Source organism: Tiliqua scincoides, chromosome 5 (assembly GCF_035046505.1).
Source record: "Tiliqua scincoides isolate rTilSci1 chromosome 5, rTilSci1.hap2, whole genome shotgun sequence".
Classification (NCBI taxonomy): domain Eukaryota; kingdom Metazoa; phylum Chordata; class Lepidosauria; order Squamata; family Scincidae; genus Tiliqua; species Tiliqua scincoides.
Window position 1 is genome coordinate 3,046,796 of NC_089825.1, and position 27,386 is coordinate 3,074,181.

General features: G+C 47.3%; 1 protein-coding gene across 13 annotated transcripts in view; it reads right to left on the bottom strand.

Moving 5' to 3' along the window:
- The window catches only part of MAP4 (microtubule associated protein 4), a 174,599-nt gene extending 147,418 nt beyond the window's left edge, over positions 1 to 27,181 (bottom strand). For 11 of the 13 annotated variants that reach the window (XM_066626807.1, XM_066626808.1, XM_066626817.1 and 8 more), the window contains exon 1: positions 27,052 to 27,180. The gene's annotated coding sequence lies outside the window, so the exon portion shown is untranslated. Of the gene's footprint in view, positions 1 to 27,051 lie in introns of all 13 variants that reach the window. The other 2 variants (XM_066626816.1, XM_066626813.1) reach the window with 1 other exon arrangement.
- Between the last annotated feature and the right edge of the window lie 205 nt (positions 27,182 to 27,386).

A 27,386-nucleotide genomic window follows, 5' to 3' on the forward strand; every position in this document is an offset into this window, starting at 1 on the left:
AGGATTCAGGTTTTAGGAATTTAGAAGCTGCTTCCACTGCAGAAGGTAGCTTGTTTCCAGAGGACTTCCAGCTCCAGTTGATCATCAGAAGGTACCCATTGAGGCCAACATTCACAAGCTATTCACTCCAAGTATTTCACAGCACTTTGTACACCCACACAAAGATTAGACAGCTACAAGACATTTGATTTGGGAACTTCAGACTCCTCAGTCAGCACAAATAGCTGTAAAAATAGACATTCTCTGGTAAAGAGAACTGGGCCTTAGGCTGTAGGGAAGAAAAACAAGCTGAGCATCACAGTCAAGGTTTAAAGGGCTCAAGAGACTCTGAAAAAACCCACAGCATCCTACACACAGGCAACACCAGTGTACAGGAGAGTATGCCATCCAAGTTTCACAGCACAAACAGAACTAGTTTGTCCAAACTGAGATGTACCATCTGCCACATGATCCCACAGAAGTCTCCATCCCTGCTTCTGCTGTGGGAGGCTACTGTGGGAGATGGAGGGTGGAGAAAACAGAGCAAGTTAGCAAAAGATGCTTTCACTTGAACAGTTTTTTCTCAAGAAGTCCAGAGAGGCAGGGATGGAGTTCCACTATCAAGACACAGAGATTGTTTAGCAGGATTTGAGCAAGAATCCACAAAAACCAAAAATCAGCTAGAAAGGCCACTGAAATAGCCCTCTGGTAACACTAACTGAAAAGGAACACAGGACTATGTATCATACATGTTTGAGTTTCCTGTGAGAAGAATGTGCAACCCAATGGAACCAAGTACTAAGTGGTAACAACTCTAAAAGACCAACTTTTCTCTCTCTCTCTCTCTCTCTCTCTCTCTCTCTCTCACACACACACACACACACACACACACACACACACACCCTTACCCTTGAATATTCATCACTTGCAGATCACCTAAGCAAGTCTAAATTCAGTTAACATGATGCCGGTTTACTGTTCATTTGGGTAGTGGCCTTATATATCAGTCACCATACACTTGCTTCACTCAAAAGGAAATAGACAAACTAGCAAAATTTAAATTTTGGAAATGCCAGACCTGATGGGGCCATATAGATAAGTACATTATCTGATGCAGCTGTCTCCTAACAATAAGCATGCAAAATAAACTGAAAACAAAACCAATCAAATTGCATTTCCTTGTGAAATATCACCCTTTGGAACCATTAAGTCTTTCTCATTAAAAATAACTTCTTAGTAAGCTAGTCAATATGCAGTGTGCCTCAAAAATATACACACATTTTAATTTATCTATAGATTGTTGGCATCCTTCAGTCTCGGAAGACTATGGTGTCACGCTCTGAATGGTGGTTCTGGAACAGAGTGTCCTCTCCAGTGCGCGAAGCCTGGGTAAAGTAGGTATGGAGGATAGGCTGTTACCCATGCAGCAAATCCCCCCTCTCCACGTCGCTGAAATGGTCCAATGGAAAGGCAGAGGCCAATACGGTTGGTTCCAGCGGCGTCGCAGGAGTTGCCAGAACGTGACTGTGTTCAGCCATGAACTGCCTCAGGGACTCCGGCTCCGGATTTTGCCTCGAGGTTGACTCCTGAAGCCTTTTCCATAACTGGATGTAGCCACAAGGCAGTGGAGGTTTGGGATCAGAGTTTTCCTTCTCTCAGATGAGCTGCCTTCCCAGGCTGACGAGTCCCATCTACCCAGTGGCTGTTTAGTCACCTCTTACGACAAGTACAGCCAAACTGAGGGCCTATTCTTATCCCCAGCCCCCAGGGGTAATCTATAGATTATATAATCTAATTTAATATAATCTAATTTATACATAGTTCCTTGTAGAAAACCTGCAGTACTGAAACATCTAAAGGAAGCAATTGAAGAGATGTGCAGAACCATCCCAAGGTACATTGGTAGATGTCAACACATCTCTTAGTCAACAAGGCTGGCAGTGCATAGACACCAATGAGAAACATTATGAGCACTTGATTTAATTAATCAACCAGTTAACTGGGACAAGCACTGCTTCTGTGTATACCATAGACAGTATCATGTGAATTATAGCATAATAATTTGCCACTATAAAATAAAATCTTAATGGTAAGAGCAATTACATAACAGAACCGATTATCAAGGGAAATGGCGGCTCCCTCTCACTGGAGGCCTTCAGACAGAGGCTCGACAGGCACCTTTGGGAGATGCTGGTCTAAGAGAGAATTTTCTTGCTTCAAGCACAGGACTGGGCTACACAGCCTAGAAGGCCTCTTCCAAGTCTATAGTCATGCTTTGCAAATGTGTGTACAGTTCTCACTAGTCATGTCATCTGGCTTTAAGATACTCACAGATCCATTTATTAGAACAACAAGTACTGGAATGTCCAGAAGAGGAGGGGGTTGCTGCATTCGTCTGTTGGAGCAACACAAGCAAAAGTTGTCTGGCACCTTATAGATTAAATTTATTTCAGCATAAGCTTTCGATGGACTTCATCAGATACGAGATCAGAGACAGCCATGTAACTCACAAAAATGGCTGTTCTAGCAGTATTTCACTGTGTGCACTGTGTGCTAGAGTTTTGCTGTCATCACGGTCTCTGTGTCAGCAACACATTCTTCAACACAAAGCCCCAACATAGAGTCTCTTGGAGACATCCAAGATCAAAGCACTGGCACCAGCTCGACCTGATCCTCACCAGACGCTCCAGCCTTCCCAGCATCAAGATCACACGCAGTTATCATGGTGCTGCCTGCGACACTGACCACTCCCTGGTGTGCAGCAGAGTGAAACTGCAAACAAAGCGACTGTATCACACGAAAAAGGAAGGAAGACCTCGCATTGATACCAGCAAGACCCGGGATCAGAGAAAAGTGGAGGAATTTGCACAAGCGCTTGAGGAATCTCTTCCAGGCCCGGCCGACGCAAACGCATCCAACAGATGGGAACATTTCAAGAATACCGTTTACAACACCGCCTTGTCCATATTCGGCAAGAAGACCAACAAGGCGGCAGACTGGTTTGAAGCCCACTCTGAGGAGTTGACACCAGTCATTGAGGAAAAGAGGAGAGCTCAAGCAGCATACAAGGTCTGTCCCAGTGAGCGCAACCTGCAGGTCCTCCGAACTGCTCGCAGCAAAGTCCAACAGACTGCCAGGAGATGTGCTAACGACTACTGGCTCCAGCTCTGTTCCGAGATACAGATAGCAGCTGACACGGGCAACATCAAGGGGATGTATGATGGTATCAAGCAGGCCCTAGGTCCAACACAGAAGAAAATTGCCCCTCTGAAGTCTGCCACAGGCGAGGTCATCCAGGATCGGGCGCAGCAGATGGAACGCTGGGTGCAGCACTACTCTGAGCTATATTCCAGAGAAAATGTAGTCACCGAAGAAGCACTGAACAACATTGAGTGCCTGCCTGTGCTGGAAGAGCTTGACAGTGAACCAACCCTAGAAGAACTTCACGTGGCCCTGGACTCCCTTGCCTTTGGCAAGGCACCTGGAAAAGACAGCATCCCTGCTGAAGTCCTAAAATGCTGCAAAGAGATCATCGTCACTGAGCTGCATGAAATCCTCTGTCTCTGCTGGAGAGAAGGTGGAGTACCTCAAGACATGAGGGATGCAAACATCATCACGCTGTACAAGAACAAAGGTGACAGGGGTGACTGCAACAACTACCGCGGCATCTCTCTCCTTAGCGTTGTAGGAAAGCTGTTTGCCCGAGTTGTACTAAAGAGGCTCCAGGTACTTGCAGAGAGCGTCTATCCAGAATCGCAGTGTGGATTCCGAGCCAACAGGTCCACCACTGATATGGTATTCTCCCTTAGACAACTGCAGGAGAAATGCAGGGAACAACGACAGCCACTCTTTATAGCCTTCATAGATCTCACAAAGGCTTTCGACCTGGTCAGCAGAGACGGCCTCTTCAAGATTCTCCCCAAGATTGGATGTCCACCCAGGCTCCTCAGCATCATCAGATCCTTCCACAAGGACATGAAGGGCACTGTTGTCTTCGATGGCTCCACATCAGACCCTTTTGACATCCGAAGCGGAGTGAAGCAGGGCTGTGTTCTTGCACCAACCTTGTTTGGGATTTTCTTCGCTGTCCTGCTGAAGCAGGCCTTTGGAACTGCAACAGAAGGCATCTATCTCCGGACCAGATCAGACGGAAAGCTCTTCAACCTCTCCAGACTGAGAGCAAAATCCAAAGTCCAGCTGAAATGTCTGCGTGACTTCCTCTTTGCCGACGATGCAGCTGTCACTACCCACTCTGCCAAAGATCTCCAGCAGCTCATGGATCGTTTTAGCAAGGCCTGCCAAGATTTTGGACTGACAATCAGCCTGAAGAAAACACAGGTCATGGTTCAGGATGTGGACTCACCTCCCTGCATTACAATCTCTGAGCATGAACTGGAGGTTGTCCATGACTTTGTGTACCTTGGCTCAACGATCTCCGACACTCATTCTCTCGATGCCGAGCTAAACAGGCGCATCAGTAAAGCAGCTACCACGTTTTCCAGACTCACAAAGAGAGTCTGGTCCAACAAGAAGCTGACGGAACATACCAAGATCCAGGTCTACAGAGCTTGCGTCCTGAGTACACTTCTGTACTGCAGCGAGTCATGGACTCTTCGCCCACAACAGGAGAGGAAACTGAGCGCTTTCCACATGCGCTGCCTCCGACGCATCCTCGGCATCACCTGGCAGGACAAAGTTCCAAACAACACAGTCCTGGAACGTGCTGGAATCCCTAGCATGTATGCACTGCTGAAACAGAGACGCCTGCGTTGGCTTGGTCATGTCGTGAGAATGGATGATGGCCGGATCCCAAAGGATCTCCTCTATGGAGAACTCGTGCAAGGAAAGCGCCCTACAGGTAGACCACAGCTGCGATACAAGGACATCTGCAAGAGGGATCTGAAGGCCTTAGGGATGGACCTCAACAAGTGGGAAACCCTGGCCTCTGAGCGGCCCGCTTGGAGGCAGGCTGTGCAGCATGGCCTTTCCCAGTTTGAAGAGACACTTTGCCAACAGTCTGAGGCTAAGAGGCAAAGAAGGAAGGCCCATAGCCAGGGAGACAGACCAGGGACAGACTGCACTTGCTCCCGGTGTGGAAGGGATTGTCACTCCCGGATTGGCCTTTTCAGCCACACTAGACGCTGTGCCAGAACCACCTTTCAGAGCGCGATACCATAGTCTTTCGAGACTGAAGGTTGCCAATGTTGAATGTTGACTTGCTTCATGTTTCCTTCTGAAGCCTGCATGTTGCTAATTGTTCCACTAATACCAGCTTTTGACACACATGGGCAGTAAGAGAAACCAAATGCTGGGTTTGACTGAGAAGGGAGATGAGCTGCTCTCTGGCGAGAGTTGCAGGGCAGGGATCCCTAACCATAAATTAGAAGTGAGACACCCTGACTCCAATGGGGCTAGAGAACAGGAGGTCTTACTCCTTTCATTGCTATCAGATAATCCCATAACACAATACAACTTAACACAAGGGCATTCACTATAAATATTCCATAACTTGTCACTCAAATAACAAATGAACAATTGCTTGACATCCCAAACTGAAATCCTGCACAGTTTTGCGTGCCCTGTCTTCTTACACAGCCACAGTTCCTGAAATAAAAGAGACCCAAAATCTCTCTTACTAGAGGTTGTCTGTTTTCTCAAGGCACCCGAACGTTTGCTTTGCCCCTTGCATGTAACAACAAGCCATGGGTTCAAGTGACTTGAGAAGTTCTGAGCCCAGGACAAACAGATCCTTGAGGACTAAGAAGTGTTCTGGGCCTTGTTTGTGCATTGCAGACTTTTGCTCCTTCTGCAAAGCCAGCACAATGTGACAAAGGACTCCTCTGGTAGAGGCTCTCAGTTATTCTACTGGAAGCACTCACTAACTATGCTGCTAGTTTCTGGTCATTTTTTAGCCTCTCTGTGCATGTTCATTGTGTATCAGCAGATAAATGAAGTGATAAGTGATATCTGGGAACAACTGATACAACCAGCTACGGTTTGCCACTCAAAGGCGAGTCTTTCACTTACCTAGTCAGCTGCCTGTTCTCCTGCAACAGCGAATAACAAACGCAGAGGATGGGACAAGAATTCGAGTAATGGACAACTGTGGGATAGCACACCCACATGCAAGAAGTTCCTGCATAATCCTGTCAGAGATGGAGGCAGGCTCTGGCCATCTAGTATATCAAGCACAGCCACCTAACTCCCAACAGGGACATATTACCAGATCAGCCTCCCATCCATGCTCCAGCATCCACAATCCAAGCAAAATTGAAGGGGTTAGTTTTCATTTCTCAGGGTTTTTCAGTTGAGAAGAAATACTGAAGAAACCAGCTCTTCTCTCCTACCAAACTTCCCAAGATCAAACTTAAAAGAGCCACTTATTCCATGTTAAAACAATGCTCTGCATATCATGCATATTCCCTTGAGGCAATGTACAAACACCACATCACCCTATCAAGAAATATGGATCTGAAACGAAACATGAGGCCCACATGCTGACTCCTTAGACCCCAAGAAGCAATCTCTGAAGTAACACCAGTAAAGTCCTGAGAGGCTTGGTAGCATAAATAGGTCTGGGAGTCATGCCATAAGACAGTGCCTTCTGCAAACACCACTAAGGCTGCAATCCTAACCACACTTTCCTGAGTGTAACCCCACTGAACAAAATAGGACTTACTTCTGAGTAGACCTGGTTAGGATTGTGCCCTAAGTGAGATTTATTGCATTCAGAGCTCCAGTTGAGGGCCGGAAGTGATGTCATTAAGCAGAAAGTGACATCATTAAGCGGCTAATAGTCAGAAATCAGACCCTGTTCTCATATAGAAACTCATTAACTGCAAATGACAGAAAAGAAAGTACACAAATCTTGATCGTATTTCAAGATTTGGGAAAGCCCAATTTTCATGTGGACTGCCATTTCAGATGTAACACCTCAGCAGCTGAGAGCCTGAGGGCTGGATAAAAAGCTTCCGGGGACTGCATTCAGCCCCCAGGCCTTATGTTTGACACCCGTGATCTAGTGTCTGCCCGGGGGGCTGTACTTTTGGGGAGAGCCCATACCACACTGAGGCTAGAACATGCTTCGAAGTCCTTAAACTGTTAGCAAGTGTGGGTTTAAAAAGATTTAATGGCAGTTTTTAAATATTTAGTATTTACATAGCATTCAAACGTTTTGTATATTCACAGCGATCCTTACAAGAAGCCTATAACAGAGCTCAGTATTTGCAGTGCATTTTCATTTGTCACCACCAACTCTGGAAACAAACTTGAAAAAAGTCAAACAAACTGGTTTCTGCAATTTTTTTCTGTGTTCAAAAAGTGCTGGACAGAAATCACCTGCTGGTCTGATGCACAGTGGATGCTCATCACAGGGACATGGGACACAGTCTCCTGCTGAATCAAGCCTGTGGTCCATCCAGAGTGGAACTGTTGACACTGACTGGCAGGGATAACCCAGGGTCTCAGGCAGACATGCCCCTCTACCCTACTTGGAGGCTGCCAGGGACAGAACCTGGGACCTTACACACACAGCAAAGGGCTCAGACACAGAGCTACAGCCCCCAGGCTATGCAGGATCTGCATCTCTCACATCTGAGCCCAACATTCCTATTCATCCTACCAGAGGTTACACTGGGTTCCCCTCTACTGTCATCTCAGAAAAACAGCTTCTTCTAGATTTAAGCATTCAGCGCTACACAAGCTGTCATTGTGAGACTTACAAAAGAAGGTTAACCAACAGCATTCCACAATGCTTGCAAAACCTACACATTCTTTCCAACGGATGCAGGCTCAAAATCTGCGGAGTAATGACATAATACAAGCTTGTGAGTCCACTTAATGGACAAGCCATCGTCAGGCTCAAAGGGGCAACACACAGTGAAGTGACTTGTTTGTTTCACAGCATCCTAGAAGCTCCACTCCGCAGCCACACCCACCCAGGGCCTGCAGAGAAGAGATGCCTCCCTTTGCCTGCAGCACACAGCACAGTCATTGCAGGCACATCCGTAAACAGTAAATCCCAAGCCTGAAATTAGGTTGGAGGGAAACGCAGGACAGCATTTACGAAGGCTCTTAGAGCAGATACAAAGCTGGCAAATCCGGCCACTCCTCAATTACACCAATGCAAGCTCCTAAGAGGGTCACTCCAGGGCACCAATGTAATCCCCCTGCCTGGCACATGATCCTGCTGCGCATGCAGGTTTGCCAGGCCCCACTCTGAGGAGCCACAAACCTGCACATCAGTCAAGAGGGGAGGCAACAATGCAGACCTTCATCCCCTGGAGCAGACCAGGCTGCCAGGTTGCCTCCCTACCACGAGGCTTCCTACTACAGCACACACCTCTGCAGGACAGACACCTCATTAGCAGCTCAAGATTCCGCTCTCCACTATCACAGTGCCAAGGCCAGACTCCAAGTCCAATGTCTCGTTTCCTACCATATCCAGTCAGATGCTTCTGGGGAAGTCCACAAAGCAACAGCCCTTCCTGTGGCCTTGCAGTCACACCTGACACTCAGAGGAGCCATTCCTAAATACAAACACTCCATTCAGACACCACCAATCAGTTAACTCCTGACTATGAACAAGCAAACACAGGAAGGTGCCAACACAGGATCACAGCACATTTATGACAGGCCCAAGGATTGGGACACAATGGATAGTGCTGTTTCACTGGATGCAAATTTCTTATCCCCCCCCCCAACTCCATTTCAACCCATCTGTACAACAGTGACCTAAAAGGAAGCCTGCAATGAACTATAAGGCATTCTTGTCCATCAGCCTTGCATATAACTCCTATGGACTGCAACACCTCCGCCCCCACACACACACCCAGCCTACCAACACAACCTTTCTATTCCTTATCTACTCACACAGCATGACCATGTGCAGGGGTTTAGTGAACCAGAAGAGTGAGTGCCTGTCCTAAGGGTTCATAATCCAAGAAAGGGGAAGAGCAGGACTGCATCACACACATGCATATCTGCTTAGCTGCAGGGGTAGCATCAAGGGCTTCCCGGAAGCTCTCTGTGGGAGCAGGAGACCTTCAAGGGATGCATGGTGGGGGGTTCAAGGAACAAAGGAGTGCAACAGGTCAGGAGAATAGCGAGGCAAGGAAGGACAAGGCCATCAAGATTCCCTGACTCAAAAACCTGTTGCCTCAGCCCAGACAAGCAACACTTTGCAAGCTTATAATCTATTTAAAGGAACATATGAAGACAGCATTATCCTTAAGTCTAACACAGTATAACCAGAAAAGAAATGGACAAATCACAAAAGGATGCATTTTATTATTTTTCAACATTCTCAAGGTTTAAGTTCTTTCAATACTTAGTTGGCAACCTTCAGTCTCGAAAGACTATGGTATCGCGCTCTGAAAGGTGGTTCTGGAACAGCGTCTAGTGTGGCTGAAAAGGCCGATTCGGGAGTGACAATCCCTTCCACACTGGGAGCAAGTGCAGTCTGTCCCTGGTCTGTCTCCCTGGCTATGGGCCTTCCTTCTTTGCCTCTTTGCCTCAGACTGTTGGCCAAGTGTCTCTTCAAACTGGGAAAGGCCATGTTGCACAGCCTGCCTCCAAGTGGGCCGCTCAGAGGCCAGGGTTTCCCACTTGTTGAGGTCCACTCCTAAGGCCTTCAGATCCCTCTTGCAGATGTCCTTGTATCGCAGCTGTGGTCTACCTGTAGGGCGCTTTCCTTGCACGAGTTCTCCATAGAGGAGATCCTTTGGGATCCGGCCATCATCCATTCTCACAACATGACCGAGCCAACGCAGGCGTCTCTGTTTCAGTAGTGCATACATGCTAGGGATTCCAGCACGTTCCAGGACTGTGTTGTTTGGAACTTTGTCCTGCCAGGTGATGCCGAGAATACGTCGGAGGCAGCACATGTGGAAAGCATTCAGTTTCCTCTCCTGTTGTGAGTGAAGAGTCCATGACTCGCTGCAGTACAGAAGTGTACTCAGGACGCAAGCTCTGTAGACCTGGATCTTGGTATGTTCCGTCAGCTTCTTGTTGGACCAGACTCTCTTTCTGAGTCTGGAAAACGTGGTAGCTGCTTTACCGATGCGTTTGTTTAGCTCGGTATCGAGAGAAAGAGTGTCGGAGATCGTTGAGCCAAGGTACACAAAGTCATGGACAACCTCCAGTTCATGTGCAGAGATTGTAATGCAGGGAGGTGAGTCCACATCCTGAACCATGACCTGTGTTTTCTTCAGGCTGATTGTTAGTCCAAAATCTTGACAGGCCTTGCTAAAACGATCCATGAGCTGCTGGAGATCTTTGGCAGAGTGGGTAGTGATAGCTGCATCATCGGCAAAGAGGAAGTCACGCAGACATTTCAGCTGGACTTTGGACTTTGCTCTCAGTCTGGAGAGGTTGAAGAGCTTTCAATACTACAGTTTCAGCAAGCAGCGTAAGAAACAGACACCAGTGAGAGGAAAAATGTACAGTATATAGAATATGCGAGGGAGGGATTCCTTGATGCTAAAAAAAATCATGCAGAAGTTGCTGAAGCCTTCTTAAGTTGATCAGATAGTCAGCTTGAATTTTGGTCTGCTTGAATCCCAAGATGAATCATCTAAATTTAGCTTCCAGAAGGAGGCAGCTCTGATCAGTTTCTCGGTACAGCCAGTGATTCATTACTCCAGGACAATACAAAAACTGTCCTGGAACTATGACCTAATCATATGCGGAGAACAAGGCTGCTTTTCCACCCACCAAGATTCCACTCAGATGGAATAATGCATCTTAAAGTGACCACTGCACAAAACTAGTCTTTACACTATCATTAAACCCTTTTCTAAACTGGATTTCTGCCAAGGCTCACTGTAAGCCAGCCACTGCAGCTGCAATTCTGAAAAACCTTCATCTGAAACTGAAAATCCTCAGAGACCCAAGTACTCCTCAGACCACTTCAGCAGAAAGCAGTTGCCACCCTAGTAGCCATGTGAAAGTGACAAACATGCCAGTGAAACATTTAGGAGTGCCCAAACCCCTGCCCGGGGGCCATTTGCGGCCCTCAGGGACTCCCAATCTGGCCCACGGGGTGCCCACAATCTCCAATGAATCTCTGGCCCTCCAGAGACTTGCTGGAGCCCACATTGGCCCGAAGCAACTGCTCTCAGTGCGAGGACGACTGTTCAACCTCTCATGTGGGCTGTGGGATGAGGGCTCCCTCCGCTGCTCACTGTTTCATGTCTGTGATGCAGCAGCGAAGGAAAGGTCAGTCTTGCTTTGTGCAAGGCCTTTTGTAGGCCTCAAGCCACTGCAAGACCTTCATTCATTCAAACAAGTTCCATTTCGAATATATTCATTTATTTACATTTATGTACATTTATTAACATTAGAAATGTAAATTAATCCCCCCCCCCGGCTTATGACATAGTGTCAGAGAGATGATGTGGCCCTCCTGTCAAAAACTTTGGACACTCCTGATTTAGAGCACTAGCTCTCCTCCCACCGACTTGTGTGTCTGCACACTTCAACTCTAGCTTCACAAGTGCTGATCAGCTACTAAAAAGGTGTGAACCACCTGCAAGCACTGCCTGCAGCAATCACAAGGCAGACCACATCTACAAGAACAAACAGTAGACTCATTTTCTCATTTCACCTGCACAACAGTGTATTAAGAAGACCAATACCAAAAAGGCCCTGTCATAGATTAAGTCCTTAAACCCCGCTTTTATGGTTTTTTCCATAGCTAAGTTGATCTTGACCAAGAGAAAGTCCACAGATGCAATAGGAAAAGGCTATTCTGGATGTCCAAGAGCGTCCACACACATACTTTGCTCATGGTGAACCACATTCTCTCTGATGAGCCTGCCTGTTTACACAGACTGTCACTCACAGTCCTTCTCCCAGTGTCCTGCAGGGATCAAGTGGGTGATTTTCTGCAGTGACACTCTGTCTATAGAATGCCCCCAACTATTCATCCAATGCCCACTTCATCATTTTTCAAGTTCAAGTGAAATCTATTCTCTTTTCCCCAGCTTCGGGCTGGCTACAACAGAGTTGTTAGGGATGTCTTGTCAATCTGTCGTAAGCTGGTGTTTTGTTGATTTCCCAACAGTCTGATTTCAGTTGTATTTTTTTTAATGGTACTTTATTATGATGCTGTTTCGAAAGTTACTCATAAGCCACTTTGGAGGTCAAATTGGCAATAAACAAAAATATGTTAAAACACAACTTGGCAGATAAGCAGTCAGCAAAGGTCACACCTGAGACACTCCCCATTTGTCACCTATTCCGGGTAAACTTCAAACCCAATTGAGCAGTGTTTCTCCAACTGTGGGTTGGGACCCACTAGGTGGGTTGCAAGCCAGTTTCAGGTGGGTTCCCAATTCATTACAAAGTGTATTTTATTTTTAATATATTAGACTTGATGCTACCATCTGACTACATTTGGAGAAATGTCACAGATCTATACTTTTAACAGGCTACTATGTATATACTTTGAACAATAATAGTCAATGGTGCTTACTCCCAGGTAAATGTGGCTACGACTGCAGCCTTTGAGATGTTTGGGGAATTGTTTTTTAAACAGATCAGCAACTGCTTAGGAAGGTTCATCAAACTTATCCTTTGAGTTTGATGAACCTTGAGTTTGAGTGGTTGGTCTGTGGAACTCCTTGCCACAGGATGTGGTGCTGGCGTCTAGCCTAGACGCCTTTAAAAGGGGATTGGACAAGTTTCTGGAGGAAAAATCCATTACGGGGTACAAGCCATGATGTGTAAGCACAACCTCCTGATTTTAGAAATGGGTTATGTCAGAATGCCAGATGCAAGGGAGGGCACCAGGATGAGGTCTCGTTATCTGGTGTGCTCCCTGGGGCATTTGGTGGGCCGCTGTGAGATACAGGAAGCTGGACTAGATGGGCCTATGGCCTGATCCAGTGGGGCTGTTCTTATGTTCTTATACTTATTATAGACTTTTAATTTAATTATTAATTTAATTATTGTTAACTATTGTAAACTTACTTACTTGATTTCCCATGGGGGCTGGTGATAAGAATAGGCCCTCAGTTTGGCTGCACTTGTCGTAAGAGGCAACTAAACAGCCACCAGGTAGGTGGGCCTCCTTAGCCTGGGAAGGCAGCTCATCTGAGAGAAGGAAAACTCTGATCCCAAACTTCTACTGCCTTGTGGCTACATCCAGTTATGGAAAAGACTTCAGGAGTCAACCTTGAGGCAAAATCCGGAGCCGGAGTCCCTGAGGCAGTTCATGGCTAAACACAGTCACGTTCTGGCAACTCCTGAGACGCCGCTGGAACCAACCATATTGGCCTCTGCCTTTCCATTGGACCATTTCGGCGACGTGGAGAGGGGGGATTTGCTGCATGGGAAACAGTCTATCCTCCATACCTACTTTACCCAGGCTTCGCGCACTGGAGAGGACACTGTTCCAGAACCACCATTCAGAGCGCAATATCATAGTCTTCTGAGACTGAAGGATGCCAACAGTGTACTTACTTGATTTTATGGGGGTGTTAAAAATGTTACTGCTTCACTGTGTCACTTCCAGGTTGATGACCACTTCTGGTGGGTCCCGACAGATTGCCATTCTGAAAAGTGGGTCCTGGTGCTAAACACCATTGGTATATAGGAAAGTAAGTTTTCAGACTTGCAGCACCCAACACAAGATTACACCCAAGTCTGGGAACATATCTGCATTCAAGACCTAGTTTACATTCATGCAAAACGCAGCAACTTGAGGAAAGAGACCTCCAACATTCTACACAGTCAGTTCCTTTAAAGGAGGGACTTGCAGTCCTGTACAAGGCCAAGAGAGAAAGAATACCCTCCACTTCTGCAGCACTCCTTGTTCAATTTCCCAACCTTTCCTACCCACAGAAACTTTTCACCCCACTAACAAGACATTGGAAACCTAAAAGCAATTTGGCATGAGAACAAGATGCCATCAGCCTGTCTGTAGGAGTTCCTAAGCCTAATATGCACATCAAAATCTTCATATTTCATTTGTTTCCATACCTTTCTGACTTTACCTGCCAGAAACTTTGAGAGGAGAAAGACTAGATCCAGATCAGTCACACAGCTTGGCAGTTATGAAAAGCCCCCAATCCAAAGGGCAGGGACAAATGTGGCGTTAGTCAAACTCAACATTCCTGAGAAGGCATAGGAAACAGTCTGAGCTCTTAGGAAAAGTGACATCTATTTATTTATAAATTTGTACCCCACTTTATCTCCCTCTCAGGCATTCAAAACAGCTTCCTTAAGCAGTAATTCATTTTACTTCCATTTGTCATACATGCATACAGACATCCACCTTCTGAAATTGTGGGCTTGAATTTTTTCCTTGGCATTCCTTCGGAAAAAAACCAAGAAATCCAATAGATTTTAAAGCACACAGTGTGTTAAAGGTAGGGGGTTTTCAGCAACAGAATCAAAATGGGGAAGCCCCTTCCCTGGGAGATCCAAACACCTCTCTTTCCACAACTCAACATCAGGGGTGCCCAAATTCCAGCCCTGGGGCCACATGCGGCCCTCAAGGTCTCTCAATGTGGCCCTCAGGGAGCACCCAGTCTCCAAAGAGCTTCTGGCCCTCTGGAGATTTGTTGGAGCCCGCACTGGCCCTACGCAACTGCTCTCAGCATGAGGGCGACTGTTTGACCTCTCACATGAGCTGTGGGATGAGAGCTTCCTCCACTGCTTGCTGTTTCTTGTCTGTGATGCAGTAGCAGCAGCAAAAGAAAGGACAGCCTTGCTTTGTGCAAGGTCTTTTATAGGCCTTGAGCTATTGCAAGACCTTCATGCATTCATATAAGTTCATCTTTAATATATTCATTTATATATACTTATGTAAATGTATTCAAATTTTAAATGTAAATTAATTCTTTTTTTCCCCCAGCCCCTGACACAGAGTCAGAGAGATGATATGGCCCTCCTACCAAAAACTTTGGACACCCCTGCTCAACACCATTACCCTTCTCCAAGGAAATCTTATTTTGTCAGAACAAATTTAAGTTTCCAATCAAAGTTCAGAGTTTCAGTGAGGGACATCAAGCAGGGAGAGAGGACAGCAATGCTTTGAATAACAAGAACAGATGTGGGATGACCTTCAAAAGCACAAGTCACACCTATCCCATGGCCAAGAAGTTTTATTAGCTTAAAAACCAAAGACCCCAAATATTTGAGTCTGCTTTGCACATGCCTCCTAAAGGTCTTACCCTCCATCTCTGCCCCTGTCTAGGGGGGAAGGAATGCAAAACCCACAGAACCTTTTGTACCCAAATCACCCCCTCCCTCCAAATTGCAGGTTGGCAAGCTAGCAGGCAGAGAGACCAAGAGAGCAGCCTTCCTCTTCTCCTCCCAGTAAGAGAATGAATGCAAGGAAGGAGCTGTCTCAGCACTTGCAAATATGACCTCCCACTGCATACATGACTCAGCAGAGAGAAAGATGGGGTGGGAGGGCTGAATTAGGCCCAGCAGCTCTGTCTCCAGAATTGCAGCCCTTTATCCCAAACCTGGGTTAACAAGCAAGGCCAGTAAGTGCTTTCAGTGCCTTTTACAGTTTGACTGCCACCTATTTACTAGCCAGCATTTGTACAGGGTTAATAATGGAAAGGATCAAAACAGAGTCCTTAACCATTTACTAGTAGGCAAGACCATCCATCCACCAGTCCATCACAGACCAGGTGACTCAGGATCCCTGAAGAAAAATGAACGTAGAAACAAACCACACCCCGAGAATACTAGCAAGTGAACCAAACAACTCTACAATACGGGCAGCAATCATGCAAGAATGACACACTTGGGTTTATCCTCAGAGCAAAAACAACAGACAAGAACTCTCACAACTCATCATAGCATGAAACAAAGATCACTTCAGCTGTTTTTGTATGTGCTACAGCACCACATTCCTTAATCATGGAAATGCAGATCTCCTGGACCCACAACTACAAGTAAAAAATTATAAGCTTTGCCTTCCCACCCCATCCCCAACAATCGCAGCTAACACCTTCATGAAAGAATTCTGGAGGAATCAAATTACAAGCCACCAATATAGTACGAACATATTTTATCTTGCCTTTCCAAATCTTACAGGCAGCCCAAGGCAGCTTATGCCATTAAAATCAACTAAAGCTCAAAAACAATTAAACACAAAAAACAGAAACAGCACATCAAGTACAAATCTTGTACAAATCAGTGGGGCAACAACAAAGTTGCTCTAAGTGAGAAGAAGGAGAAGAAGAAAAAACTTACACCTAGAGGCTTGAAATGAAAGTTCTGAATCCCAGCTAGAATGCCACCAGGGAAGGAATTTTTCTAAGCACTACTGGGAATTCCACAGGCCAGGCACCACAGAATAAAAGGCTGCCACACAAGTCACTGTTAGAAATAACCACAAGAGGCCCAACCGCAATGGCTTCACAGGATGGACAGTCTTGCACAGGGAGAGACCATTCTTCAGGGAGTCAGGCTTCAAAAGTCACCATCAACACCTTGAACCGTGCTCAGAAACACAATGATCTCAATCCCTGAGCTCAGTCAAAAGCTTAGCAGTTGCACTCCACACCAACTGAAGTTTCCAACCCACCTTCAAAACACACCCTCAAGTAGTAGGCATTGAGTTGGCATCCTCCGGTCTCGGAAGACTATGGTGTCACGCTCTGAATGGTGGTTCTGGAACAGAGTGTCCTCTCCAGTGCGCGAAGCCTGGGTAAAGTAGGTATGGAGGATAGGCTGTTACCCATGCAGCAAATCCCCCCTCTCCACGTCGCCGAAATGGTCCAATGGAAAGGCAGAGGCCAATACGGTTGGTTCCAGCGGCGTCTCAGGAATTGCCAGAACATGACTGTGTTCAGCCATGAACTGCCTCAGGGGCTCCGGCTCCGGATTTTGCCTCGAGGTTGACTCCTGAAGCCTTTTCCATAACTGGATGTAGCCATAAGGCAGTGGAGGTTTGGGATCAGAGTTTTCCTTCTCTCAGATGAGCTGCCTTCCCAGGCTGATGAGCCCCATCTACCCGGTGGCTTTTTAGTCGCCTCTTACGACAAGTACAGCCAAACTGAGGGCCTATTCTTATCCCCAGCCCCCAGGGCATTACAACATTACAGATGCATTACAGATTACAGATTAAGATGCCCCCCAGAAGGCATTACAACAGCCTCAATGGCACCAGCACACAGGACTCCAAAGCCAGGTCCACCTGACTCAAGAAAGGATGCAGTTAGTGCACCAGCCAAAACTGACCAACAGCATTCTGAGCCACAAGATCAAGTCCATGAGCACCCCTAAACTACAAACCTGGACAAGGGAGAACAGACTGACACGCTCCACATCTAGTACAGTATTTGGTTCTGAATGAAGCCAAAAGGCCACAGAAATCTGCTACTACAACATGCTTACAAGCAGTCATTAGGGCTGCTCATAGCAACCTAGAAAAAAAGCCCCACCTTCAACCTCTTGATGAGAACATTCAAGGTTGTAAATCTGAAATCCTGCAATGAATTATTCATCCCTGGCTTTTGATTAGGGCCATCAAAGCCAAGCTCAATGCACCAACATCCTATAAGAAACCATCAAGTCTGCATTTGCAAGAAGAAGTTGTTCCAACTGCCTGATTAAATGTGCCTTGACAGATTTACTCACTGTCAGATCTGTGGTTTCACTTAAATCATAAAATCTGATCTATACCTATTAGGAGTTTAAAATTTTACTGGGCACAAAGGATAGCTCTGTACCAGGCCTTCCATTTCCTAGCCAGTATCACATCTCTGATGTAAAGTTTAGGCTTTGGAACAGGACTCAGAAGAAGGGCACAGCCATTATTGTCACAGTCCTCTTTCTCTCTCGTGGATACTAGATTTGGAACGCTTGGATTTCTACAGATTTTGGGATTCAGGTCCAGCTGCTTCCCTTGTATACGACTGTTAGCCACTTTGATTTACATGGTAAAATGTGGGATTAAAAAATATGAGAAATGAATAAAAAGAAAAAAACAGACACAACCCGCAGAATGCTGAACTAGACAGATCTCTGTTCTGATCCAGTGGAGTTCTTCTTATACAGAAGGGAGCAGCAAATGTCAGCACTTTGGGATGTAACGGTTGTTCAGACTTAGGGAATGGAGGTCAGATCCTTAGAATGTGATATCAGGAAAGCGAACTCACATACATCCACATTTGAGGCAGATTCTCTCAAAAAAGAGTTATTAACTAACGTTAAACTGAAGTGTCTTGTCTACATGTATAGCCATAAATGTTGCTTTTTAGCAGAGCATTATCAGTGCTGGCAGCTTCCAAGTCAAGAACAGATTCTTATCTTAAAATTTGGCACACAACCTGAGACAGTGACTTGATCCCTGTGCTGCCCATTGTTCGTGCAGAGATTTTTCCCCTGACCATCTAGTCTTCCTTTGCCACAGCCACCACACCTAAAGAATGCTTCTTTCAGAATATTTTGTTCCCTGTTTCTTCTACCCAAGTACAAAAACGTGCACATTAGACAGGCAGTGCTGCAGACCCATTTGTGCTAGGCTAGTCTAGAAAAGACCTGGGTTCAAAACACAACAACCACAAAGCTCCCCAGGCTACCTTAGACCAATCAACAACTCCCAGGCTAATGTACCTCACAGCAGATAAGAAAGGGAAACAACACATATACTGTTTGGAGATTCTTGGAGAAAGGAAGACAACAAAAGAGCAACAACAGGAAGAAGACTGTGCCAAGTACTCAGAATTCAGATCCAACTTGATTTGCAGCATCAAGTTCAGCTGCTGGAGCTGCAGCCCAGCAAGTCTGACCAAGAGACAGCAGCTAACTGCTGTTGAGAGCCAATAAAAAGTAAAACTGCACTCCAAGAACCACTGTCCTCGGCACCACAGAAAGCAACCAGGTTGCCCAGGTTTTGGCTACCTTTAAAGCAGCAATAGCAACAAGCATCCCAGCTTCATCCGTATGAGTAGCACAACACAGGTGGGCGGCACCATCCAAGCGAGAAGCTTAGGGAGTAATATCCACTCAGCTGTTTAAAGACAATAATCAGACTCCCAACACGGATTAAATGATTCTGCCTTTGGCCCACACCAAGCAAGCAAGGAAGTCCTAACAACTCTACTGTTCTAACAGAAGTTCAGCTCAAGGCCTCTGCCTCTGGAGCCTCACAGGCCAGCAAGGGCCCCACTGCATATCAGTAGGGTTACAGATACAAAGGGGGACAGAGTGCCTTTACTTTTAACCATTGTACAAAGAGGGAATTTGGGCAGGTGAAGCTTTTCGAACCCTTCCATGTTGAGCTGCATCTCCCAAAAATCCCTCTTCTATACAATGGTTAAAGGTATAGGCACTCTGTCCCTATTTGCAACTGGTAACCTTACATATCAGACACCGTGTGACTATTTAACTTTCAAAATGAGAAAGTTATTCCAATCTACTTTACCAGGTTAGGTTGCTTGGAGTTATTTTGGCAAGAGAACTTCAAGCTAGCTATTCGAGGATGCAGCACAAAAAGAGAGGGGACGTACTCATGGTGCATGATTACATGCACCCAAAGTCCCTACCCAAATGATGAATCAAACTGGATTTGGTTTCTGCATGTCAAAGACATAGTAAACAAAGGCAGAAGCCCAAGAGGGTGACGTGCCAAGACACCACAAACAAGCAATAAATAGAGCATTCACAAGCCCTAATGGCCAATACAGGAATACAACACTGGTTGTAAAATCCTTCACACCACCAGCAAAATCCTTGGCAACTATTTACTAGCAGGAAGAATACAAAGGGCTCAAACATTCAGCAGCGAAGCACTGACTCTCTTTGCTATTCCTTGTAGGTCTATTTCACAGCCTACTTCAGTACATGTTCATTTTTCACAATGCCAACATATGGCAGACATCATCATCTGCCATTAGGATGAATAAAAATAAGAATATGTAACATTCATACAGGAACTCCCTGACTTACATAAGGGTTTTCTGTTCCAGACACCCTTAATTAATTTCATTGTTACTCAAGTTGGTTCTCTTTCTGCACAGGTGCAGCTTTGTGGAGGGATGTGGGACAAGCACAAAAAGAGCTGTGCAAAGAGAAAATGGGCAGCCATGAACAGTCACTGTGGCTTATGGGACACTTTGGGCAAGTCAGAGACGTTCTGAATTGGGCTTTCTGCACAGGCAAAGCACTGCACATGCATTATCCCATTGTTAACCTTACAACAATCCTGTAAGGGGAGTTAAGTATCATCATCCCCAGATTGCAGGAGGGGAGCTGAGGCTGGTTCATGGCCACCTAGATAGCACACGGCAGAGGCAAGATCCAAATCAGGGAAGTCCTGACCACAGTTCACCACTCGGCCACTATGCTACACTAACTCCCAATATACAAAGCAACTACTCTGCAGGAGTACATTGATGGTCATTTAGTCATGACCATCAATGGACATGTTAAATGACTGTGCCTTAGAGCAGCTAGTCATGGAGCCCACCAGAGGACAGGTGACTCCGGGTTTAATATTGTGCGGTACTCAGGACCTGGTTAGAGATGTCAGTGTTACTGAACCGTTGGGGAACAGTGATCATGCTGTGATTCGTTTCGACATGCACATGGGGGAAGAATACCCGGCAAATCTCTCACAAAACGCTTGACTTCCAATGAGCTGACTTCCCTCAAATGAGCAGGTTGGTTAGAAGGAGGTTGAAAGGGAAGGTAAAAAGAGTCCAATCTCTCCAGAGTGCATGGAGACTGCTTAAAACAACAGTAATAGAGGCCCAGCAGGAGTGTATACCACAAAGGAAGAAGGGCTCAACTAAGTCCAGGAGGGTCCCCACCTGGCTAACGAACCAAGTTAGCGAGGCTGTAAAGGGCAAGGAAGCTTCCTTCCATAAATGGAAGTCTTCCCCTAATGAGGAGAATAAAAAGGAACATAAACTGTGGCAAAAGAAATGTAAGAAGGTGATACGGGAGGCCAAGAGAGACTATGAGGAACACATGACCAGCAACATTAAGGGGAATAATAAAAGCTTCTTCAAATATGTTAGAAGCAGGAAACCTGCCAGAGAAGCGGTTGGCCCTCTGGATGGTGAGGGAGGGAAAGGGGAGATAAAAGGAGACTTAGAGATGGCAGAGAAATTAAATCAGTTCTTTGCATCTGTCTTCACGGCAGAAGACCCCGGGCAGATACTGCTGCCCAAACGGCCCCTCCTGACCAAGGAATTAAGTCAGATAGAGATTAAAAGAGATGATGTTTCAGACCTCATTGATAAATTATAGATCAATAAGTCTCCGGGTCCTGATGGCATTCACCCAAGAGTTATTAAGGAATTGAAGAATGAAGTTGCTGATCTCTTGACTAAAATATGCAACTTGTCCCTCAAAATGGCCACGGTGCCAGAGGATTGGAGGATAGCAAATGTTACACCAATTTTTAAAAAGGGAAGGAGGGGGGACCTGGGAAACCTATAGTCCGGTCAGCCTAACATCTATACCGGGTAAGGTGGTGGAATGCCTCATCAAAGATAGGATCTCAAAACACATAGATGAACAGGCCTTGCTGAGGGAGAATCAACATGGCTTCTGTAAGGGTAAGTCTTGCCTCACAAACCTTTTAGAATTCTTTGAAAAGGTCAACAGGCATGTGGATGCGGGAGAACCTGTAGACATTATATATCTGGACTTTCAGAAGGCGTTCGACACGGTCCCTCACCAAAGGCTACTGAAAAACTCCACAGTCAGGGAATTAGAGGACAGGCCCTCTCATGGATTGAGAAGTGGTTGAAGACCAGGAAACAGAGAGTGGGTGTCAATGGGCTACTTTCACAACGGAGAGAGGCGAAAAGCAGTGTGTCCCAAAGATCTGTCCTGGGACCAGTGCTCTTCAACCTCTTCATAAATGACCTGGAGACAGGGTTGAGCAGTAAGGTGGCTAAGTTTGCAGACGACACCAAACTTTTCCGAGTGGTGAAGACCAGAAGTGATTGTGAGGAGCTCCAGAAGGATCTCTCCAGACTGGCAGAATAGGCAGCAAAATGGCAGATGCGTTTCAACGTAAGTAAGTGTAAAGTCATGCACAGTGTGGCAAAAAAATCAAAACTTCACATATAGGCTGATGGGTTCTGAGCTGTCTGTGGCAGATCAGGAGAGAGATCTTGGGGTGGTGGTGGACAGATCGATGAAAGTGTCGACCCAATGTGCGGCGGCAGTGAAGAAGGCCAATTCTATGCTTGGGATTATTAGAAAAGGTATTGAGAACAAAACGGCTAATATTATAATGCCGTTGTACAAATCGATGGTAAGGCCACACCTGGAGTATTGTGTCCAGTTCTGGCTGCCACATCTCAAAAAGGATATAGTGGAAATGGAAAAGGTGCAAAAGAGGGCAACTAAGACGATTGCTGGGCTGGGGCATCTTCCTTATGAGAAAAGGCTACGGCGTTTGGGCCTCTTCAGCCTAGAAAAGAGGCACCTGAGGGGGGACATGATTGAGACATACAAAATTATGCATGGGAAGGATAAAGTGGATAGAGAGATGCTCTTTACACTCTCACATAGCACCAGAACCAGGGGACAGCCACTCAAATTGAGTGTTGGGAGAGTTAGGACAGACAAAAGAAAATTTTTCTTTACTCAGCGTGTGGTTGGTCTGTGGAACTCCTTGCCACAGGATGTGGTGATGGCATCTGGCCTGGACACCTTTAAAAGGGGATTGGACAAGTTTCTGGAGGAAAAATCCATTCCGGGTTACAAGCCATGATGTGTATGTGCAACCTCCTGATTTTAGAAATGGGCTATGCCAGATGCAAGGGAGGGCACCAAGATGAGATCTCTTGTTATCAGGTGTGCTCCCTGGGGCATTTGGTGGGTCGATGTGAGATACAGAAAGCTGCACTAGATTAGCCTATGGCCTGATCCAGTGGGGCTGTTCTTATGTTCATCTTCTGTGCCATTCAAAGGAAAATGGTTGTGCAGCAGCACCTCAGCATGTGATGAGAGTCAAGAAACAGAGTGGACTGAGCTGCAAGGAATGTGAGTAAGCAGGAGGATAGACAGAAGAGCACCACTTGCAACAACCCACTTCCAGTAGGAAGGCCACAGCCACACCACAGGGCAGCAAAGAGACAGCTACAGCAGATCCAAAGAAACCTCACAGAATAATTTGCCCCCTTTCCTTTCCCCCACCTTATTTCTCCTCCTCCTGCTCAATCTGGAGTCACATTTCAAGTCTAAGCTATCAAGCCAGCCTTCAAGAGATCAAACTGCACATACCTGCATGACATAACCCATGCGACAGCCACACCCTCAACCTATCCATTAGCCTTTGCCAATTTCCTCCATCTTGCAGAACTCTCTTCAGGGCCACATTGGTCTCCACCTTTCATCTGCATCAAGGTCTCCCCCTTGCACTTCTTTTGGCCAGTTTCTCTTCACTTAGAAATGGGTCTCATCTCCCACCTCTCCAAATGTGCCCCCATCACACTCCAACACCTCCTGCACATTTTGCATCAGCCCTTGACCCTCTCTCCCATTCTATATTCCTTAGTTTTCCTGCCTATCCAACTCAGATGACTCAGTTCTCCTCCAGCAGGGAAAAAAAGCTGCATTCCCAGGACCCAAAGCCCTTACCTGCCCCCAAATCACTCACTCCAAAGCAATCTCAGATTTCAGTTACGTTTGCTCCAGAGAGGTTCATTATCACATCACAAACCTGTCTGTCACCAAGGGCAATCCATACACTATAGTAAATTACTCAGCAAGAAACTGAACAGCATTTGCATCCAACAAAATGCAGTGAAGCATCATGTCCCATGTAGCAAGGTTTATTTCAAGTCATGTCACTGAAGCCAACCCTGGAAGAGTGGTGGAGGAGTGCCTCTGATCATGTACTGAGGATTCCTTCCCTCACAATTTTGTAGCCACAACCCAGAACATGTTATTGAAAAGCAGAACCTTCAGAAGTCCTAAACTGCCATGAACATTAGTATTTTCTATTTCAGAAATTAATCACCAGGTACGATTCAACTTACAACAACAGCAAGCAACTAGAGGGACTCTAGACTGAAGAAGGAGGAATCATACCAAGAGCTAAGAAGACAATGAGCTCTTCCTGAAAACTAGTAGGGCTGATACAAAAGGCCAGAGGAGCATACAGCAGACCCCTGCTTTATGACAGTAATCAGTTCCACAGACCTCAATGTATTGTGCAGATACTATAATGTGAAACCCATAATGCATCATTTTTTGCTAAGTCATTCCAAGACCTCCACTTCCACCACTGAACAAAGTGATTTTCCTCTCTAAAATTGGTTTGAAAGGTGCTTATTGCATTATTTAAGGGCCATAGTTGTCAATTTATAATGTTGTAATTATCAAACACGTTACAAGGCTGTATCCTTCCCTTGATACACACACAGCCATGAAGTAAAGAACACAACTATTGGCTGGGATGCTACCAAACATTTGCATTCACAACACTAACTGGCTCATCCATCACCTACGAATTGAATAACTTATTATACAGCGAACCCTGTTTTACAACAGAGATTCTATTGTAAACTGACTTGATCACAAAGTGAGCACATCGTAAAATGGGGACCTACTATACTGAAATGCGTTTGAGATGCTGAACGTTTTGCAATTACCTGAAGAGATGTCACTCGCATTAGTGAACAATGCCAACTCCTGACAAACAACCAAGTTAGCAGTCCATGTGTCACTGATGGAGGTGGGCACTGTGGAAAGTTACACATCAACCTGAAGGCTTCCTTGCACTCCCAGCAGCAACAGCACACCCAATGAATGATACAATTCCTCTGCATTTGTTGCTAAACACAAGTTGTTAATCTTCATGATCTTTTAACAAGCATGAAAAGTAACTCACTGCAATAAATGCCAGATACAAGTTTTAAGCAATCCTTCCAAAAACAAAGGGGAAAAGAAAAGCAGTCATGAAAGCACAGTAGGAGGACAGCTGGAGGAATAGATGTTCAGAGCAGGGAGGAGGAAGAGTTGAGGGAAATGCACACTGAGAAGGGCCAGGAGCACAGACGCTGCAGACCACAGGCTGTTTCTTTGACATCAGCCATGAGCACATGGTCACACTTGGCCCCTCTGCTGCTTCAGACACAGAAATGCCACCACCCTCCCAGAATTTTAAGTTTAAGACTCTTTCACAAAAGGCAAATGTGGCAGTGACAAAGCAGGCAGGCAGGCTTGGTACACACTTGGAGGCAGGCGAGTCTGTGCAGAGGCCCCCTTCCTCCCCAAGAACAGCAGGTCCCTGTGTCTAAACTTACCCAGGCAGCGTCACACTCATACCACTCTCATTTAATACTGAAAATATGACAACTGTTCCTTCTAAATCGGTGCCCCCAGCTCTGACTTATATAAATAGCTTTCCGTTCAGATCTCTTGTGCTGATGACTGAGTGCAGAGTTCCATACAGGCTGGCTGGCCTCTGCTGCTGCGGCTGTAGCCATGCAGCTCACCACGCCCATCCCCTCAAGCATTGGTCCTGCAAACACATATCCTGGCTGTGAGACTGAGCTACAGCACAAAATATCCCTGATGCAATGCTAGAACCATCCCTGTAAAAGCTGGGAAGGAGACCAACCAGTCACAGCTGCAGAAAACAACAGCAGGCAAGGGACCACGTAACCAGGAGGAGAAAGGAGAGGCAGAGGCCAGGATGCATGGCCCGCACTAAACTTCCCAGTTACCCTCTTGGCAACCTGCTTCTTTTCCAGAGGCCAAGAAGAAAGCCAGGGATTTTCACAGCAAAATATATAAACTTGAGACTTGCCTCAGCCTCTTCCGCAGCAGCTCCCACTTCCTCTGGAATGACACAGCTAAGGCAGCTTCTCAGGCAGAGGGACCTATTTGGGCAGCATTCCCTCCACCCACCCCTTCTCTGCAAATTTCCTGACATGTCTATTAGCCCCCATCATTCCAGCCCAGCCCAGCCCTCCCTGGCTGATGGAGAAGACTGATAGTTACAAGCACATCACCACCTTCTCTGTTCCCTCCTTGGCCTCTGCCTTGCTGAAGGACAACCAGAAAGTAATACAGACAGTGAAGGCCGCACAAACAGGCACACTGGACGTCTGAAGTGACTGAACCAGAATGCTGGCCCAGCCTGGCTCCACTGTGAGCAGCAGTGGCTCTCCCTGACTCAAGAGAGGGCATCCTCCCAGCTCTCACTGCCTGCCAGGGACCGGACCTTGGACTTTCTGCATGGAAAAACAGTGTCTCTGCCAGTGGCGTAGCTGGAGGGGGGCGGAGCGCTGAGGCAGGCAAGTGGGCCCTCCTTTTGGAGCCATTCCCGGTGGGGGGAGTAAAACTGAGCTGTAAGGCTCCATTTTGCTCCTCCCACTAGGAATGACACCGAAGGAAGGGGCCGCTTGCCCTCTCCCTGCCACAGTGCCTGCTCCACCCCCCCTCCAGCTACGCCACCACCCTCCGCAGCTCCTACTCTGCAGTTAGGCGGGAAAAAAGAGAAGGCAGAAGCAATGGCGCAACCAGAGGGGGTCAAAGCACCCAGGTTTGCAGGCGCCTTGCTGCACCCTGGGGGCTGCCCCTCTCCAGGGGACTGGCTTCCAGGGCGAGGGGGAGGGGCAGTGAAGCGCCTGCAATACTGAGTGCTTTGACGCCCCTCCAACTATGCCACTCGAGGGGCAGGAAAGGCCCCGTTCTGAACACGTGTCAGCTGGAGAACCAAGGCGTCGTGGGAGCGCTCAGGCAGCTCTGGGAGAGTCCCACGTGCCACCCCAGAACACCCCCTGCAGAGGCTCAGGGGCCCCCACCCAACGCGAGACCGCACTCACTGCAGAGGCCCGACGTCCAGACCGGGGGGGGGGGTCTGGTCGGTGAGCAGGGTCCAGCCAGGAAGTGGGGCCCACGCCCCGTTCACACGTGCGCGCACGACACGCGTCCAGCCGCCCGTCCACGCCCACCGCGGCTTCCAGGCAGGTCCCGGCCGCGCAGCCTTCCCGCTCCGCCCCGCTCCAGAGTCACCCCCCCACGGGGCGGCCTGCTGAGGTGGGGCCGAGCGGGGGGGCCTCTCCCCCCACACCCTCCGTGCACGCGCCACGCCCCCGCACCCTCCGTGCGCGCGGCCGCCTCCCTCACCGCGACGGCAGATCCAGGCGCAGCAGCAGCCGCCCGCCGCCTCGTCCCCTCAGGCGAGCCCTGCCGGGAGAAGGGCGGGAAGGGGGCGGGGCCTCGGTAAGCAGCTGCGGCGGCCACGGGGCGCCCCGCCTCAGGCCGCGCCCGCCGCAACCGAAATTGCTGGCCGAGCATCTCCTCACGCGGCCAATCGGTGCCACCGCCTTCCTCGCAGCGACCAATCAGAGAGGCGTCCCGGGAGGCGGGGCAAGAGGAGCCGCGGAGGCAGGCTTGGGTGGCGCGCGCGAAGGGAGGGCGGGGCTTCTCGCCTGGGGGCGGGGGCGGCTGTCAGGGCGTGG